The 18,702-nt window shown below is 48.3% G+C and overlaps 1 protein-coding gene and 1 non-coding gene across 5 annotated transcripts in view; one reads left to right on the forward strand and one right to left on the reverse strand.

The window, feature by feature from the left end:
- Nucleotides 1-18,702, reverse strand: part of GSG1L (GSG1 like) — a 256,025-nt gene that overhangs the window by 198,078 nt on the left and 39,245 nt on the right. The window lies entirely within an intron of this gene.
- Nucleotides 9,975-10,046, forward strand: TRNAW-CCA (transfer RNA tryptophan (anticodon CCA)). Its single transcript has one exon. It is a non-coding gene; the product is annotated as a tRNA-Trp (tRNA).

Genomic DNA, 18,702 nt, shown 5'->3' on the forward strand with positions numbered 1-18,702 from the left:
GCTACCCACTCCAATATTCTTGCCTTGAGAATCCCGTGGACAGAGGAGCCTGGTGGGCGACAGACCATGAGGGTCACAAAGAGTCGGACAAGGCTGAACGATTAACACTTTCACCTTCCAGTTAGTCAAGCCTGAGCTTAGTGGTTTCCCAAAAACAAATGTCTTAAAAGTGGGCTTCGCTGGCTGTCCAATGGTGAAGACTCTGTGCTTCCATGCAGGGGCACAGGTTCGATCCCTGGTCAGGGAACTAAGCTCTCACATGTGGAAAAAATTTTTTTTTAGGTCTCAGAGGGAGTTTGCCCTGTCTGCCTGGGCCAGGAGTGAGGAAATGTGACTTCAAAGGGCTTGGCCACAGTTAACCCAGGAGGGCCTGGGCAACATCCTTTCAGAGGCAGGATGGGTCCCCTGTCTCCTGGGATACAGGATGGATGGTGACTCAGTGCGGGAACCCCACCCACATGAAAGGTGGCTAGATGAATCCCAGCTGCTTCAACTAGCGACACCTCACATCTTATCTGTCCTCAGCCACCAAGGAGAAACTGAGGCAGTCCAGCTGACAATGACGAACTTGGACCCACTGCATTATAGAGCCTCTTTGTTATAGCAGCAGACCCTTATCACAACTAAGTCTGGCCTCTGGGAAAGAGCTGGGACCCCAGAGCAGGAAGAGGCTATAGACCTAGGAAGATGACCATTCTCATAGTTCTAGAACAGAGGTCAGAAAATGTTTTCTGTACATAGCCAGAGAGCAAATATTTTAGGCTTTGTGGGCCATCCTGTCCCTGTCACAATTACCCAACTCTCACCTTGTAGGAAAAAAAACAGCCATACAAGATACATAAACAAATGAGCATGATCATGTTCCAATAAAACTTTATTTACAAAAACAGGCAGTGGGCACAAAAATGTGGATATACTCACCACTATGGAATTGTACATGAAAAATAGCCGAGATGGTAAATTTTCTGCTTTTTGTAATAATTAAAAATTAAAATTTTCTGGGACTTCCCTGGTAGTACAGTGAGATAAGAATCCCCCTGCCAAGGCAGGGGACAAGTGTTTGAGCCCTGGTCCAGGAAGATACCACATGTCGCAGAGCAACTAAGACCATGCCCCACAGCTACTGAGCCTGCAAGGTCAAGAGCCCATACTCCAAAATGAGAGAAGCCACCACAATGAGGAGCCCGAGCACCACAATTAGAGAGGAGCCCCTGCTCTCTGAAGCCAGAGAAAGTCCATGCACAGCAACAAAGACCCAGCGCAACCAAAAATATATATTTTTTAAAATTAAAATTTTCATTTAAATTAAAAAACAAAACATAAAAACAGGCAGTGGGCTGAATTTGACCCCAGGGCTGTAGTTTGCCAACCCCCTGTTCTAGAACATCAGAGTTGGAAAGACTCTCTGAGGACATTCTCTTCTGCTCTAAGGCAGACTTCTTTAACAAACACACCTCACCCATGATTGGTAAATAGGGAAAGGATGCTGTGAAAACAAGGAAATCGTGCCCATACGTGATTTTCCCCAGCACGCTAATATTTTTAAATAGTCGGGAACAAGCACAGTTTTAAAAATATCCTTAGCAGGATTTAGAGAAAAAGAGTGGAATTCTGCCTTCCCTTGCTGGAAGTAGTGGCTGGATCAGTGGCTCCAAGGACCTCTGTACTGTCATAGGATTAAACCATCTGGGGACATGGCAAGTTGAGATGAAGAAGCTACAAAGTTGTGCCTACCTCTCCTCTCCTGGAACAGTGGATTAACGCCCGAGGTTACACTTTCAATTATATCTTTGTTGATGAAGATGGTCCTGGTGAGAAGTCACTGCTCCCCAGGACCTCCTTCTCAAGAGGCAGCTGGAGCCTCAGGGTTTAAGGTTGGAATTTGTGGATGTGTGTGTAACTGGGCACCCTTAAGCACGTGCAGACAAGAGGTTTTTGGGGGGTTTTTTGGCCATGCCGCACAGCTTGAGGGATCTTAGCTCCCAGACCAGAGATCCTGGCAAGAGTCTACATGTGCTCAAGTGTTTATTAGAACTGGTATTGATTTTGTGGAGCTCTGGAAGATTTTTCAACCATCTACCCCCAACTCTTTTTTTCTCATTGGCCCTGTTCTTATTAGTGCACAAGTCTAATCACGAGGTCTCATAGGAACACCTTTACGGCAAGAGAGCAGGGACACCTGCAACTTTTCACGACCCCACTGCACCACTCTGGGTGAGAACTATGACCGATAGCAGCTGCTAACATTTACTGAGCACTTGCTAGAGGCTGACATTGTGCTAAAGAAGTTATATCCCCTCCTCTCCCCGCAATAACCCTATATTATCATCCCCAGTTGTTAATGGCTTGAGGGATCTTAGCTCTCCACCAGGGATCCAGTCCGCGCCCCCTGCAGTGGAAACGATGATTCTTAACCACTGAACCATGAAGGAAGTCCCTAACATCCCCATTTTAATAGAAGAGAACACGGAAGCCCAGAGAAGGTAGGGGACCTGTCCAAGTCAGGAATTAGAGCCAGGCAGGGGCGGGGGGGGGCTTGCACCCTTTCAAGTCTTCTTGGCCACCCCACTTCCTCATCTCCCTGCAATGGGCACACCTTAGAATCCTAGAATTTGCCTTTACCTATAGAGTTGATTATTCAAAATACATAGAGAGAACCGAGGGAGGGAAATTGGATGCTGACCTTGAAGAGAAGTTCCGGCTGATGTGTGGGCAAACCAAATCAGGGGCAGTTTTGATGACTGAGAATGTCAAATCAGTTTTTCCCCCTACTGGGAACTCTAAAATCAGTAGACCCCAGAGATAAAGCCATGAGTGAGGCACTGGCCTTAAGCCCCCCAAAATCATTTGGGGTGATCATTTAAAGAAATATGAATGCCAGGACTTCCCTGGTGGTCCAGTGGCTAAGACTGTGCTCCCAATGCACAGGGCCCGGGTTCAATCCCTGGTCAGGGAACTAGATCCCATATGCCGCAACAAAGATCAAAGATCTTCTGTGCCACAACTAAGACCCAGCACAGGCAAATAAGTAAACAAATATTCAGGAAAAAAAAATATTAATGGTGATATTTAATGGCAAATGAGGCAAAGCACCTTTAAAGATGAGAGATCACTGTCCTTGACCACAGGGTCATTCAAAAGAGAACATATCCAGGTCCAAATGTTGGTGAGGATGTAGGCAACACAAGAATTCGGTCACTACTAGGGGAGTATAAATGGGTACAGCCACTTTGGAAAAGCACTTGGCATTAGCAAGGCAGCGTGTGCCTTCCTACGACCCAGCAATCCACTCAAAAGCATATTCCCCAGAGTCACTCCTGCCCATGTGCACCCTGAGACATGGACAGGAATGTTCAGAGTAACCTTGTTGGCAATGATGACAGAACAGCAAGTATCCCAAGTGCTTCCGATTGTATACAATTCAAGGATAGGCATCATTAAACATCATGTGTTTGGGGACACAGGTGATAAACCTGTAAAGAACAACAGAAAATGATCAGCATAGATTTACAGATAGTAGTGGGCTTTGGGAAAAAATAGGGTGTGATGGAGAGGGACACATTGGGAGTGTCTACGGTTTGGTAATGTTCTAATACTTAGGTGGTGAATATATGAATATTTTATTATTATTCATTAGACTATACACTTAAGTTTCACTCTTTTGTATAAGTGATATAGTTCACAAGTTAATTTTTTAGATTTAAAGTTAAAAGAAAAGGAAGAGAATGGTCTAGAGTTAGGATAGAGCAAATTCAAGAACCTGTGGATATTTAAGGGGCACCCAATTCTCCATAGCCTCAGATAACATGCTCAAACACTCTCTATAGTATTAGGAATGCAGCTTGTAGTAGAAACCAAAAGCTCCCCAATAGTGACCTAAATAATACAGGCATTCAAAGATCTGTCATAACAAGAAAGCTAGTGGTTAAGGGTTGATCTAGTAGTTCAGTAATGCATTTCTTTGAAATTCTCCTAGAGGTAAAAGATGCCTGCTGAAGCTCCGGACAACACATCTTCACCCACCCACTTCCAGAAGTAGGAAAGGAGCCAGGATAGTGAGAAAGACTTCCTTCATAGGCCTTTCATCAAGGGGGAAAATGTTTCCCAAAAAGTCCCAGCAGAGTTTCACCTCACTGGCCAGAACTGGGTCATTTTTTAAAAAATCTTTATTCTTTGATTACCTGTTTATTATTTGGCTGTGCTGGATCTTAGTTGAGGCATGTGGGATCTTTAGTTGTGGCATGTGGGATCTAGTTCCCTGACCACGACTGAACCCAGGTGCCCTGCATTTGGAACACAGAGTCTTAGCCTCTGGACCACCAGGGAAGTACCAGAACTGGACCATTTAACCACTGCCAGGCACAGGACAAGAGGATGAGATGGTTGGATGACATCATCAACTCAAAGGAAATAAGTTTGAGCAAACTCCAGTAGACAGTAAAGGACAGGGAAACCTGGCATGCTGCAGTTCATGGGGCTGCAAAGAGTCAGACACAACAGCTACTGAACAACAATAGCAAGCCTCAAGGGAGGCTGGGGAAATGTTTGCCCTTTTCATCCTCCCTATCAGACAGAAAAGGAAGGAGAGGGACTACCCACCAGGCCGGAAACCATAATGCCTATCCCAATCCACCCCCACCTCTAGGCACATGGAGTACATCTGTTCCACCATTGATGCCTTCCAATCTGTCAAGTAACCCATGCCTCCGTGGAAACTGGAGTGAGTACCACACAGCCCCAGAATGAATGGGTGAGACATGTCTGTTTCTTCCATGAGAGGCCTGGTGGTGGGCGAGGGGTCGTGCTCTGAAAAGCCTTGGTTCTCCAGCCCCCAGCTCATGATCCGACACACAGTGATAAACCTCACTTTGTCAACGATGGGTGCCATCAGATGATGGAAGTCAGCAAGTCCAACTGCTGTCGTGATCTGGTCAGCTGGGGCTCTGGTGTGTCACAGTGACAACCCCGATGCTAAAGCCTATAGAAAAGGGAGAAGCTAGTCGGGGTGGGAGCAGGGTGGCCACCAGCCACTTTACACACTGCTTGTAAATCAAGTGAAAACTTGAGCTACAAGGGCCCAACAGTTCACTATGGTGGTGGGCCATAGCAGCCAAGGACTGGTGTGGCGGGGGAGCAGAAATCCAGGCCGTGCTGGCCTACAGTCCTGCAAACAATGACTGCCTGACACTTGAAAGACAGTGACCCTGAGAGAGGACATCGGCTGTCCTGTTTGCCGCAGTCCCCGCCACTCCCTCCTGTTTCTCCAACGCTGAAGCCAAGGGTTGACTACTGTTTATCATCACTCTCACACGGTTCTTCTTACCCTTGGCCACTTCCCAAAATTTGGGTTACTGGCCTTATAGACACTTGAGTTTTGGATCCTTGAACTAAAGCACTAAAGACGGTCAAGTTTCCTGTTCTTCGGTGAAAGTAACAAGTCTACTCTCACATCAATGCCTTCACTCGCTCTGGGGCATTGATGTGGTAAGTGATTGAAGTCAAAGACTCCAGGCTTGTTCCCAAAGAGATGAAAATCAGCCCTACCATCGCGCTGAGCATCAGTCCCTGCGGTGAAGCCGACATGCAAAACGGCCATGTGGGGTGCCATCTCTGCGCAGCGGCTCAAACGCTGCTCCGGCGGTTACTCCAAAGCACAGCTCTTCCTGACTATTGTGACATGGTGTGCCATTCCAGGAAACCTGAGCGCCGACTTACAGCTACAAAACCAGGAAATAAAACGAAGCCCGGAAAAAAAGTCATGAAAGACAGTGCACTTGGCAACATTCCTGAAATAAAAACCAGTGCTCATGTGAAGCTTATCATGTCAGCCACTGTTCTGAGTGCTTTTGCACTGATTAATTCACTCAATCCTCACACAAACCCTAGGAGGTGAATACTTGTTTTATTGCTGTTGTTCAGTTGCTAAGTTGTGTCCAAGTCTTTGCAATGCTAATGGCTGTAGCCCACCAGGTTCCTCTTTCGATGAGATTCTCCAGGCAAGAATACTGGAGTAGGTTGCATTTCCTATCCCTGTTTCAATGGGATGTGATACCAGCCTCTACATGACTCCCAGGGATCCTCACCTCCTGTTCTTCATGGCTCTGTACATCAGTCAGGGATAGCCCATGTGACTAATGGAATACCTCAGAAGTGACAGTGTGTGGCTTCCAACGCCAGGTCACAGAGGGCACTGCGAGTTCTGACTTGGTTTCTGGACCGCGTGCGCTGGGGGAAGCCAGGCGCCATGTTGTAAGAACTCTCAAGCAGCCCCGTGGTGAGGTGCGTGTGGAGAGGAACCCGCCGGCCAGTCCTGGCTTGGCAACAATTGAGTGGGCCACCATGGAGACCAGCCCTCCAGCTCCAGGGAAGCTTCAGATAACTTCAGTCTCAACCCTCATCTCCTGCAGTCTCATGAGAGACCCCAACTCAGAATCACCCACCAGGTTCCTGACCCAGAGAAAGCAAGGGAGATAACCCACAATTATTGTTTTCAGGCGCTAAGTCTTGGAGGTGCTTTATTAGGCAGCGATTAGGGCTTCCCTGATGGCTCAGCAGGTAAAGAACCCACCTGCAATGCAAGAGACGCAGGAAATGCGGGTTCAGTCCCCGGGTCAGGAAGATCCCCTGGGCAAAGAAATGGCAGCCCACTCCAGTATTCTTGCCTGGAAAAATCCCACGGACAGAGGAGCCTGACAGGCTACAGCCCATGGAAGTACAAAGAGTGGGAGGCCACTGGGCACTCACACATGCACACTGTGAGATAACCATTGGTGGTAACACTCAGGGAGCAGTGGGACTTCCCCGGTGGTCCAGCGGTTAAGAAACCACCTTCCAATACAGGGAGCTCGGGTTTGATCCCAGGTCCGGGAACTAAGACCCCACATGCCTTGGGGCAACTAAGGCCATGCAGCACAACTACTGAGCCTGCACTAGAGCCTGTGTGCCCCTAGAGAAGGCCTGCAGGCCCCAACGGAGACCCAGCGCAGCAAAATCAAAAACTCAGACAGGGAGGCAGAAGGTAAATAATTTGCCCAACTGGCAACTAATGGAGCCAAAATTTGAACCCAGGCCATCTGGAGCCCATGCATCTAACCACTCCACTATACTGCCCCTCTGGCCACTTCCAAAAGGGATCCAGCTGGTGTTTTACTGTATCCATCTCCCTTTTGCTGAGTGCCTACTCTGTGTTCCCAAAGTTACCTATATGAACTCATTTCACACTCTCCCAACAACTCAGGCAAACACGTAATATTCTCTGCATTTTATTTTTTCTATTAAAATGTAATTAGCCAAGTAATGCATCAATGCATTCCTCCTTTTAAAAAAATTCAATTAGAAGATAAGATCCCTAAATCTCCTTAGAACACTCCCATCCCTATACTCAGGTCCCTCTCCCAAGCTGACATCGTCAATTTGGTGGGTACCTTTCCAGATATTTCTTCCTAGTCATTTATTTATATTCATACTTATGTCCCCCCCCAAAAAAAAAAAAACTACATAGCAGAAAAACTATGGGATTAAGTCTCACAAAATAATGTGGGGCAGGACACAAGTCACAACAGAATACACTGTGTGACTCCTTTAATGTAAATACAAAACGCGGGCAAAATTATACCAGTGTTTAGGGTTGTAAGTTTAGGCCACAAAATGATCAAGTGAATCAAAGCAGTGACCACCATAAATGCCAGGACCATGAGTACTTCTCAGGGTAAAGGTGGGGGTCATTGCAAAAGTGTCAGAGTAGTTTGGGGGGGGGGGTGGCACGGTTTTATTTTTACCTCCAAGGTGGTTCCATGAGATTGGCTTTGTGATAAGTCATTAAACAGGGCGTTTACATTTTGTGCACCTTCCCATAAATATAATTCAGAATTTTAAAAGGCCTAGTTTAAGAAAATACATGTTCTGTATTTCTGTTTTATAGCAGATTTCTTCTTCTATCTTTCTAAACACTGATTCTGTCCACTCACCAATAAGTCTATCCATTTGTCACCTGAAAGTGTACTTCATTCTTTTTAACAGCTACGGTATATTCTACAGAGTGGGAATTCCAGATTCGCTTAGTCATCCCGTACTGATGAATATTTGGTTTGTTTCTCATTTGAACAAGACTGCAGTGAGCATCTTTGTGTACATGTGCGTTTTCTTAGGAAAGACCCCAGCAGCTGGAATTGCTGTGGCAAAGATATGAACATTGATGTTTTTTTTATTTTTGACCATGCCCTGTGGCATCCTAGTTCCCTGGTCAGGGATGGAACCCACACCGGAGCAGTGGAAGTACAGAGTCTTAACCAAGGGATCGCCAGGGAAGTCCCTCTTTTTATCTTTTTTTTTTTTTTTTAACACTGATAGTTTTAGTAAACGTTGCCAAAATAGTGTTCATTATAGACATACTGGTTCCTCTCTCCCCAGCGTCAGGTAAGGATTCTCATATACCTACAACCTCACCGACTCATGATATCATCAAAGTGCTCCATTTGGGAGCCATCTGGGGGAAGGAAAATACTGCTTCCTAATTGTCCATTTCAGAGATGAACAAAGAGCCTCAGGCAACCGAAGCACTTTGCCTGAGACAACGTAGCAAGGGCTTCCCAGGTGGCCCTAGTGGTAAAGAACCGCCTGCCAATGCAGGAGACACAAAAAAAAAAGTTTCAATCCCTGGGTCAGGAAGATCCTCTGGAGGAGGGCATGGCAACCCACTCCAGTATTCTTGCCTGGAGAATCCCATGGACAGAGGAGCCTGGCAGGCTGCAGTTCATGGGGTCACGAAGAGTCAGACAGGACTGAAGCGCCTTAGCACACATGCATGCACCTAGCAAGGAAGAAGCAACACAAGGACTTGGATTCAGATCTTCTGTCCCCAAACCCAAGCTCTTGCCAAGATGTAGGGTTTTGTTCCTTAAAGAACAGGTGCTCCTGAGACATGCCATGGATACCCCCTATTATTGTTTAGTTGCTAAGTCATGCCCAACTCTTTTACTACCCCCATGGACCAGGCTCTTCTGTCCATGGGATTTCCCAGGCAAGAATACTTAGCATAGGTTGCCATTTCCTCCTCCAGGGGAATCTTCCCAACCTAGGGTTCAAATCCACGTCTCCTGCTTGGTAGGTGAATTCTTTACCAATGAGCCACCCAAGAAGCCCATGGATATCCCCTAGCAAGAGGCTGAAGGCAACCCAAAGTCCCTAAGGTCACAATTAGCTGAGATGCACATGGAACCTGGCCTAGGGGCTGGCAGGTAGACCACCACCTGCATGGAAATCACTGGAGAGGAAATGAGTTCGAAATGGAATTGACAAGGTGCTGCCGCCAACTCTGATAGTAAATTAGATAAACTTGCATCTGACACTATGCATTTACAGCAAGGGAGCGCAAGGACCTCAGCAGTTCTCAGCAGCTCCCGAGCAACAAGCCACTGGGAGTAAAAAAATAAAACAATCTGAAGCTACAAAACACAATAATGAATGATAACAAGCCCCAGAGCAGCAAGGGAGAATTATTGGAAAATCAACTAACAGCCCATCAGACGGGAGGCCTGAGCAGCTGGTAGCAGGAGACGGTGAAGTGTGGTAGAGAAAAGAGGGCTTGCAGTCAGAGATGTCTGGGTGTGAAGCGACTCCCACACTTGCCCGCTAGGTGACCTTAAACAAGTTCCTGAAGCTCTCAAAGACTCAGCTTCCTTTCCTATAAAGTAGGAGTGGAAAGAGCACATACTACCTTCCAGCACTGTTACGAGGATTAAATGAGATATCAACTGGACAGGGCCCAGGGTCGCCAAGCACAGTTGTTCAGGTTAGGCACAAACAAGGCCATTTACCTGAAGCTGTGAGTGGGGTTACAGTTGCACCCACCCTCCATGCCTGAGCAGGAGGCTTTCTCAAATTTGCCAGAGCCTGCCATGTACTATCTCAGCCTCGAAAGTGCTGGGCACATAGCTGGTGCTCGATAAATGGGAACACTAGGATCACAGGGGGCTTCCCTGGTGGCTCAGAGGTTAAAGCGTCTGCCTCCAATGCGGGAGACCCGGGTTCGATCCCTGGGTTGGGAAGATCCCTGGAGAAGGAAATGGTAACCCACTCCAGTATTCTTGCCTGAAGAATCCCATGGACAGAGGACCTGGTAGGCTACAGTCCACGGGGTCGCAAAGAGTCGGACACGACTGAGCGACTTCTCTTTCACTTTCTTTCACCTTCAGGATCACAGCAACCTGATTCCCCAATTGGGGGTGCAGGCCTTCTGACCGTGGCTGTGACAAGAGCTCCTCTCCTAGGACCAAGAGAAAGTCCCTACGTGGGTCCTGAAAGGAAACCTTGCAGGACTGAGTGGAATGAGCCGTGTTCCCCCCGCAGCCCATGTAGGAAAAGCTGGGACTCCAGGAAGCGCAAATGAAAAACGAGTTGCAGCTTCACACTTCCGTAGAGACGAGAGCTCCAAGGAGGGGAGGGCATGGGGGGACCAGAGCCCCATCTCCAAAGGGCCATCCCCATGGACAACTTCCAGATCTTTGCCTGTGTTTTTCTCTCTGCCTAAAATGCTCTCTGCTTTGTCAGCCTCACCCTTCTCAGACCCAGCTCAAATGCCCACTCCCTGGCTCCCCTCCCCAGATCCCTGTACCCCCCATTCCAGGCTAGAAGGACTAACTGCATCTTATGCATCCTTGTAACCACCCACCCACAACTGCACATAATCGGTTTTCTCTCCGTCTGATAAGTTAATGAATAAATGAGTGAGAGAGAGCCTGGCCTTCCTCTAGGACCCTATGAAGGAGCAGGGACCTCCCCCTCCATCCTGGCCTGTCCTTTTATAATTAGGACCAGTGAGGTCTGAAGTCAGAGAACAGTGTGTTAGGACAGGAGAGGGCTGACAGTTGGGTGAGATGGGCCTGTCATTCTGACGGCCCCAGGGGCTGCGACAGAGTAAAATGTGACCCACAGCCAAGGCAGAGACACACCATGGCAGGCTCTGTGTGCAGGATAACGAGCTGGGAAAGATGCTCCTTGCTACAGAAAGAAGAATCTCTAGAGGCTTCCAGTCTTGCCGGACCGCCTGCACTTGTAGGACTGCACTTTTACTCCAGGGTCACTTATAACGAAATTGATCAGACAAACACGGTGCTCTGGACCCAAGGGCAGCCTGGTGTTCAACTAAGCCGAGCTCCCAGGTCATCCTGGACCTGGGTCTGCCAGAGCCCTGGTCCTGCTGCATCCTCCTCACTTGCTTGCCCTTCCCTCCCCCTCTAGCTATGAGAACCTGGAGGGCAGGGACTGAGTTTCATTAAGATCTTGCAGTGCCGGCTTCCTGCAGGAGGTCATTAAGTGATTCTGACTGAATGAAAGGCAGCAAGCTCAGGCTTCCCTGGGGGCTCAGTGGTAAAGAATCTGCCTGCCGATGCAGGAGACACGGGTCTCCAGGGGAGATCCCACCTGCCATGGAGCAACTAAGTCCGTGTGCCGCAACTTTGGAGTCTGTGCTCTAGAGCCCAGGAGACTCAACTACTGAGCCACAGGGCAGCAACGACTGAAGCCCACGGCCGTAGAACCTGTGCTCCGCAACAAGAGAAGCCACTGCAAAGAGGAGCTCGCATACTGCAACTAGAGCGTTGACCCTGCTTGCCTCAACTAGAGAAAAGCCCGTGCAGCAACAAAGACCCAGCCCAGCCAAAAATAAATGCAAAAAATTATAAATAAAAAAGAAAGAAAGAAAGAAAGAAAAGCAGCAAGCTCAAGAGAAATCAGAAGAGGAGCCCCTTCTGCCCTGGCCAGAGTTTTGTCCTCACCAGAGTGTGATGCAGTCACAATTGTGTGACCTCAGATCCCAAAGTGGATGAGAGCTGGAAGCTGGATGGGACTGGGGGAAAAGGGCCAGGGTGTGTATGAGGCAGCTCTGGCTGCAGCGATGAACAGTCCTAACATCTCAGCCGCTTTCAATACCAAACACTGCTTTCTTGTGCTTGTTACACAAGGGCAGCAGGTTGGCCACAGCTCAAGCTGGTTCAGCTGGGCTCGGCTGGGCTTGGCTGCACTGGGCTCCACGTGCCCTCTCTGCAGGACCAGGCAGAAGAAAGAGCCACAATCTGGGGCTCTGTGTTCTCATGACAAGGGTCAGAAGCTAAAGGAGGGCAGAGGCGCATGCTTGCATGTTACATCAGCTTGCATTTCAATGGTCAATGCGAGTCATGTGACCATTCCGAAGTCAGTTGGGCTGTAATGATGGAGAGGAAATGAAACACTGTGAACAAATAAAGCCATTGAGCAGAGTACGTTATTTTTCACGCTCCAGCCTCCCCTCTCCTCCATTCCGGAAACATATTCCATGTGGTATGAGCAGATCTAATCATCCTTACCACTAAGCAGGCAGATGAATTAGGCCAGCCAACTGGAGTACTGTATTGACACCTCCCAGGCCACGATGACTGGCTCGGGAATAGACATGTGATATAAACAGGCCAATGAGAGCTCTTCCCTGAGACCTTTCTGCCAGAGCTATCAGGAAAGACGCTGTCTTCCCTCTGGGATTGCTAAGCAGATAGGATGTGAGTGCAGGGCTTCTAAGTAGCCATACCCGTCTCCACAGAAAGGCACAGTCCAGTAAGGCAGCAATGAGGGAAAGGTTCTAGGCTGCCCACATGTGACTGTGGCTGGTACAAATGAGCTACTGAGGCTCACACTTCCATTGGGGTTTAATTTAAATTTTATTTTAATTTATTTACATTTCAACCTAATAGTCATAGATAGCTAGTGGCTAACATATTGGATGTAATCAGTATAGAGTCTATCTAAGAGATAGAAGAGCCTTTTATGATTTTTTTTGGGGGGGGGGGGTCCTTGTGTCCCATTGACCTTTATGCCTTTGTCACTTATAAGAGCAAGTAAGTGTCTTTGCATCACTTTGAGGACAAAGGTCCATATAGTCAAAGCTATAGTTTTTCCAGTATTCATGTATGGGTGTCAGAGTTGGACCATAAAGAGTGCTGAGCACCAAAGAATTGATGCTTTCAAGTTGTGGTGCTGGAGAAGACTCTTGAGTCCCTTGAACAGCAAGGAGATCAAACCAGTCAATCCTAAAGGAAATCAGCCCTGAATATTCATTGGAAGGACTGATGCTAAAGCTGAAGCTCTAATACTTTGGCCATGTGATGCAAAGAGTCAACTCATTGGAAAAGACCTTGATGCTAGGAAAGATTAAGGACCAAAGGATAAGGGGGTGGCAGAGGATAAGATGGCTAGATAGCATCACTGACTCAATAGACATGAATTGTAGCAAACTCCGGGAGACAGTGAAGGACAGGGAAGCCTGGTGTGCTGCAGTCCATGCGGTCACAAAAGATCGGACACTACCTAGCAACTGAACAACAAAAGTGTCTTAAGATAGTAAGGTTTCCAACATCAGGAGTGGAAAGAGTCTAGGGACTTCCCTGGTGGCCCAACAATTACAAATCTGCCTTGCAGTGCAGGGGATGCTGGTTTGATCCCTGGTTGAGGAACTAAGATCCCACATGCCACAGAGCAACTAAGCCCACACACCATAACAAAAGATCCTGCATGCCTCAACCAAGACTCAAGGCAGCCACATAAATATTTTTTTAAAAAGAAGTGGAAATAGTCTTAAGCAGTGCCATCAGCAACAGTATCACCTCCATTTATTTTGCCCTATTATGTGCCAAGGGGCATCCCAGGTGTCACAGTGGTAGAGCATCCATCTGCCAATGCAGGAGATGCACGACACACAGGTTCAATCCCTGAGTCAGGAAGATACCCTGGAGAAGGAAATGGCAACCCACTCCAGTATTCTTGCCCAGAAAATCCCATGGACAGAGGAGCCTGGCAGGCTACAGTCCATGGGGTCGCAGAGAGTCGGACACGACTGAGTGACTTGGCACATTACATGCCAAGCATTCAGCTGATACACATCTCAGTGATCTTTCTAAATAAGCCCACAAGGAACTGGGGGAGCCAGACAGCCTAGACTTGAGTCCCACCTTCACCAATTACCAGCTGGGGGCTTCAGGCAGAGTATGCACTTCCTGATGCCTCAGCTTCCTTTTGTGTTCAGTGGGGCTGACATTGTCCCTGCCTCGAAGGGCTGTGAAGGCCAAGTGTTACTACATGTGGACTGCCTACAACAGTGCCAGGCATGTAGCAAACGCTCCCTGGTGTTAATCCTTTTTTTTATTATTATCATCCTGATTCTGCAAAGTGATGAAGGTAACAGGTGACAAAGAACCAGGACTGGAACATCAGCCTATAGGATTCCAGAATATAAACTCTTTACCACCACATCATTCTGTTTGTGGCTTTTAAACTGTCCATGGACATGAGAAAAGTAATATGAATAAGTATTAGCACTCATCATATGCCCAAGAATATAAATCCCAGGCAGTTTTGCCTGGGAGCCCAAGCTTTTAACTCTCAGAGAAAGAAAACGATTCCCTTTTCAATGCTCCTCCTGTCCTTCTGTTAATGCCAAGGAGAAAGTGCCCGCTCAGTGCCAATGTATCTTTAATGCCTCTCCAGTACTTGTGCAGAGAGAGCCAGCCTAAGGCTCAAAGCCGACCCCAGTATCTAGAGGGGATTTAATAGGCGCTGTGCTTAAGCTTTCTGCTTTATGCCTCAGGCAGAGGCAGGAATTCCCTCTCTCTAGAGCTGCTGTGGCTCCCGGTAGCCAGAAAGGCAGTGATTAGAGAGGAGAGGGCTCGGCTTCAGGAAGCTCCCAGAGCCTGCGGAGGCGACCCACAGTCTACGAGGCTCTCCTTCGCAGCCCAGGTAAGTTTCAGAGGGTGGTGGATGGCAGGGCACTGGGCGGCCAGCAGCCTTCCATGCCCACCAGATGTCACCCCGCCTGCATCAGCTAGCTGACAGATTCTCGACCTGCGGTGAGTGGAGTTGCAGAAAGCACCCCGCCTCACAGCATGTGATCAGGAGCCAAAGGCCCAGATCTGAGTACCAGGCTGAGGGTCTATGGGCAGTCCCTACCTTCTCTGAGCTTCAGTTTTGTCATCCGAGAAACAGGCATAACAATGCCTACCCCCAGACTTCCCTGGTGGTACAGTGGATAAGAATCGGCCTGCCAAAGCAGTGGACATGGGTGTGAGCTCTGCCCTGATCTTAGAGAAGATTCCATCTGTTTCAGGGCAACTAAGCCTGTGTGCTACAACTACTGAGCCTATGCTCTAGAGCCCACAAGCTGCAATTCCTGAACCTGAGAGATGCAACTACTGAAGCCTGCGTGCCTAGAGCCCGCGCTCTGCAACAAGAAAAGCCACCGCGATGAGAAGCCTGAGCCCTGCAATGAAGAACAGCCCCTGCTCGTCACAACTAGAGAAAGCCTGCACACAGCAACCAAGACCCAGCGCAGTCAAAAATAAAGAAAAATTAAAAGAAAAAAAAACCTATCCCCAAAGAATGATCCTAAGAAACTAATGAGGCCATACATGAGAAAGCCATGTGTAAGGAACTGAATACACATGAACTGCTGCCATTTTTATTCTTTGAGTACACGTGTATTATTTCCAAGTAGGAATCATCCACACAAAGTCAAGGGCTGATATCAGGGTGAGATGGACTCACCTGTAACTTTTTGAATTACCTTTGTTTTTGCATCTGTCTCTTTCTCTTTCAGGGCAGGGATCTTCTTTCCCATCTGGGCAGCCCACTGCCTAAGGCAATACCTGGCACAGCAGAGCAGCAACAAATATTTCTTATATGGATGGAATATGGATGATGGATAAATGGAGAACTGGATGTGTGGATGTCTAGGGGCATGGATGGATGGAATGAAGGGAAGGATGATGGATAGACGGACTGTGGATGGATGAATGCACATGTGGTGATGGATAGATGGAAGCATGAAGGGTTGATGGATCATGGACATATAATAGATGGATGAGAGATGGTTGAATGAATGGATGGATGGTGGGTGAGTGGGTGATGTATTTATGGGTGACGGATATATACCAGATGGATAAATGGATGGAGGATGGATGGGTGATGAAACTGAAATTTTAGGATGCAACTCTTGGCTAGGTCAGAATCTTACTCTGGTACTAGATCCCAACACCCCAAATCCTCAAACCACAAGGAGCGTGTATGTGTGTGGGTGTGGGTGTTGTGCTGTCCTGAGGGAGAATTTGGCAGAGAACCAACAGACACACACAAGCATCCTGGTACCACTTGGTTGCTACCTAAAATGTACAATACTTTTAAAACAACTTCTGGAATATGCCCTCTGAGAGTATGCCTTCTTCCCAATCTCCTATGCCAGCTACATCAACCATACAGACACAAAGGAATGTTTGTGTTCAGCAGCCTGCTGGTGAGGCCGGTCAAGGCGAAAGACCCCGAAAAGGCATTTATCATGTAGTTCAGCACAGTCCAGCACCAAGGGGCACTGACTTATCTCAAACGAATTTTCCAGGGTGGTTGGGACCAAGAGCTCTGGCCTCCTCCCACCAGAATTCTCAGTTACTTCAAGTGGCCCATCTTCTAGGCCCCCTACCTATGATGGGTTAGTATCAGTGTTTGTCTGCCTCACCACTGGTCTCTCAAGCCCTCCTCAAGCCAGAGGTGGGACCTGCAGGTAGTGACCTAATGCAGCCTAATTCCTAGCCCCTTACAATACTCTGGCTTCCCTTGGTGGCTCAGATGGTAAAGAATCTACCTGCAATGCAGGAGACCCAGCTTCGATCCCTGGGTTGGGAAGATCCCCTGGAGAAGGGAATCGTTCTCCAGTGTTCTTGCCTGGAGAATTCCATGGACAGAGGAGCCTGGTGGGCTACAGTCTATGGGGTCACAAAGAATCAGACATGACTGAGTGACTAACACATTAACTCAATACCTCACTGATGGCAAAGCAAAGAGGGAGCAACTAACCCCACCTCCAGAGGCCAAGGAAACCTCATCAGGAAAGCAGCACTGACTTAGAGTTAGGCTTGAAGGATGCACAGCAGACCCTCGGACGTCTCACAGCAGCTGGCTGAGCACCCGGTCCACACTACTGGGGACCCCTTCATGCACACCACACACCCACTGATGAACAGGTACCAATGACTGAGCGTGAGTGGAGAGATGACTTTGCCCATCTCTACAAGCTAAGGGGACAGAGAACAGGGTGCAACGAGGCACACCAGATCACAGATGGCGGGTGCCTGGCTTGCACAACCTTGATGAAAGAGGAGGAAGGAATTTCCCAGGAGGACGAGGTCGGAGGCATTTCAGAAGGGGGATGCTTGTAAAAGACACAGAGGCATGAAATAGTTCTTTGGAGAACAAGGCAGCAAGGGGCTTGTCAGTGGTTCTGCCAGCCAAGCACGCACATCCCCCGACTCTGGTAGCGGCATCTTGACTCTCCCTCGGGGACCACCACCATCAGTGTGTGAGATCGTGTTGGGGCTGACTCTGGCAGCGAGCAGATGACCCAAGTCTAGATTATCAGGGCTACATTCTTCACAATGGCAGGGTAAAGGATTGCCAATGATCCAAACCTGGCTAATGAGCCCCACCTGGGAGGTTTACTGGTGCTAAACTGGAGGGGATATAAACATGGGGCTGCTGGGGGCTTCCATGGAGTCTGTCCTCCTCAGTCGCTCAGTCGTGTCCAACTCTTTGTGACCGCATGGACTGTAGCCCGCCAAGCTCCGCTGTCTATGGGATTTTCCCAGGCAAGAATACTGAAGTGGGTTGTCATTTCCTCCTCCAGGGGATCTTCCCAACCCAGGGATTGAACCTGCATCTCCTGAGTCTCCTGCATTGGAAAGTGGATTCCTTACCACTGAGCCACCTGGGAAGCCCCTGCTGCTGCTGCTGCTAAGTCGCTTCAGTCGTGTCCGACTCTGTGCGACCCCACAGACGGCAGCCCACCAGGCTCCCCCGTCCCTGGGATTCCCCCGGCAAGAACACTGGAGTGGGTTGCCATTTCCTTCTCCAGTGCATGAAAGTGAAAAGTGAAAGTGAAGTCGCTCAGTCGTGTCCGACTCTTTGCAACCCCATGGACTGCAGCCTAACAGGCTCCTCTGTCCCTGGGATTTTCCAGGCAAGAGTGCTGGAGTGGGTTGCCATTGCCTTCTCCAGGGAAGATCCTGCTATAGGGTAAATCCAACAAAAAAGAAAGAAGAATTCTGAAATGGAGAGGAAAATAAAAAACAGAAACAGAAGGAGAGACAAAAGGAAGGGGAGAGAAAGAGAGATACTGAAACCTGCTGACATCATATGAGCACCTGGATCTAGCTGAGCCTGAAGCTATCCCTTTTTTTGTTGTTGTTGTTGCTTAAGACTTTTTTCCCCAAAGTCTCTTTGCTTAAGCCAGTTTGAGTTAGATTCCATCACTTGGGACCAAACAAGTTGCCTTATTCATCTGTGTATCCCAACATCCATACCAGGAACTCAGGACATGGGGAAGAGACGGGGTGGGAGGGATGGGAGTCAGCCTGGCCTTTTATGGTAACTGCACACAGGCCGAACTGTAGTTGTTTGCTAATATGAACATTATTACTTGAATTTACCCATTAACTTTCCCAAAGCAGGGTGTCCAAGAGCATGAGGCCCCTCTAGGTTCCAAATGGATGTGTCCATTTGTCTTTTATAAGAGGCTTGACCAGAGGGGTGAATTTAATTTCCCGCCTACTTTTATATGCCAGATTCTTTGTGGCAACCTGATGCGATATGAGAGACAAGTGCATTTCTAACTCCAGCACGTGGACGGTGCTCCAT

The sequence above is a fragment of the Odocoileus virginianus genome, chromosome 33 (assembly GCF_023699985.2).
Source record: "Odocoileus virginianus isolate 20LAN1187 ecotype Illinois chromosome 33, Ovbor_1.2, whole genome shotgun sequence".
Taxonomy (NCBI): Eukaryota; Metazoa; Chordata; class Mammalia; order Artiodactyla; family Cervidae; genus Odocoileus; species Odocoileus virginianus.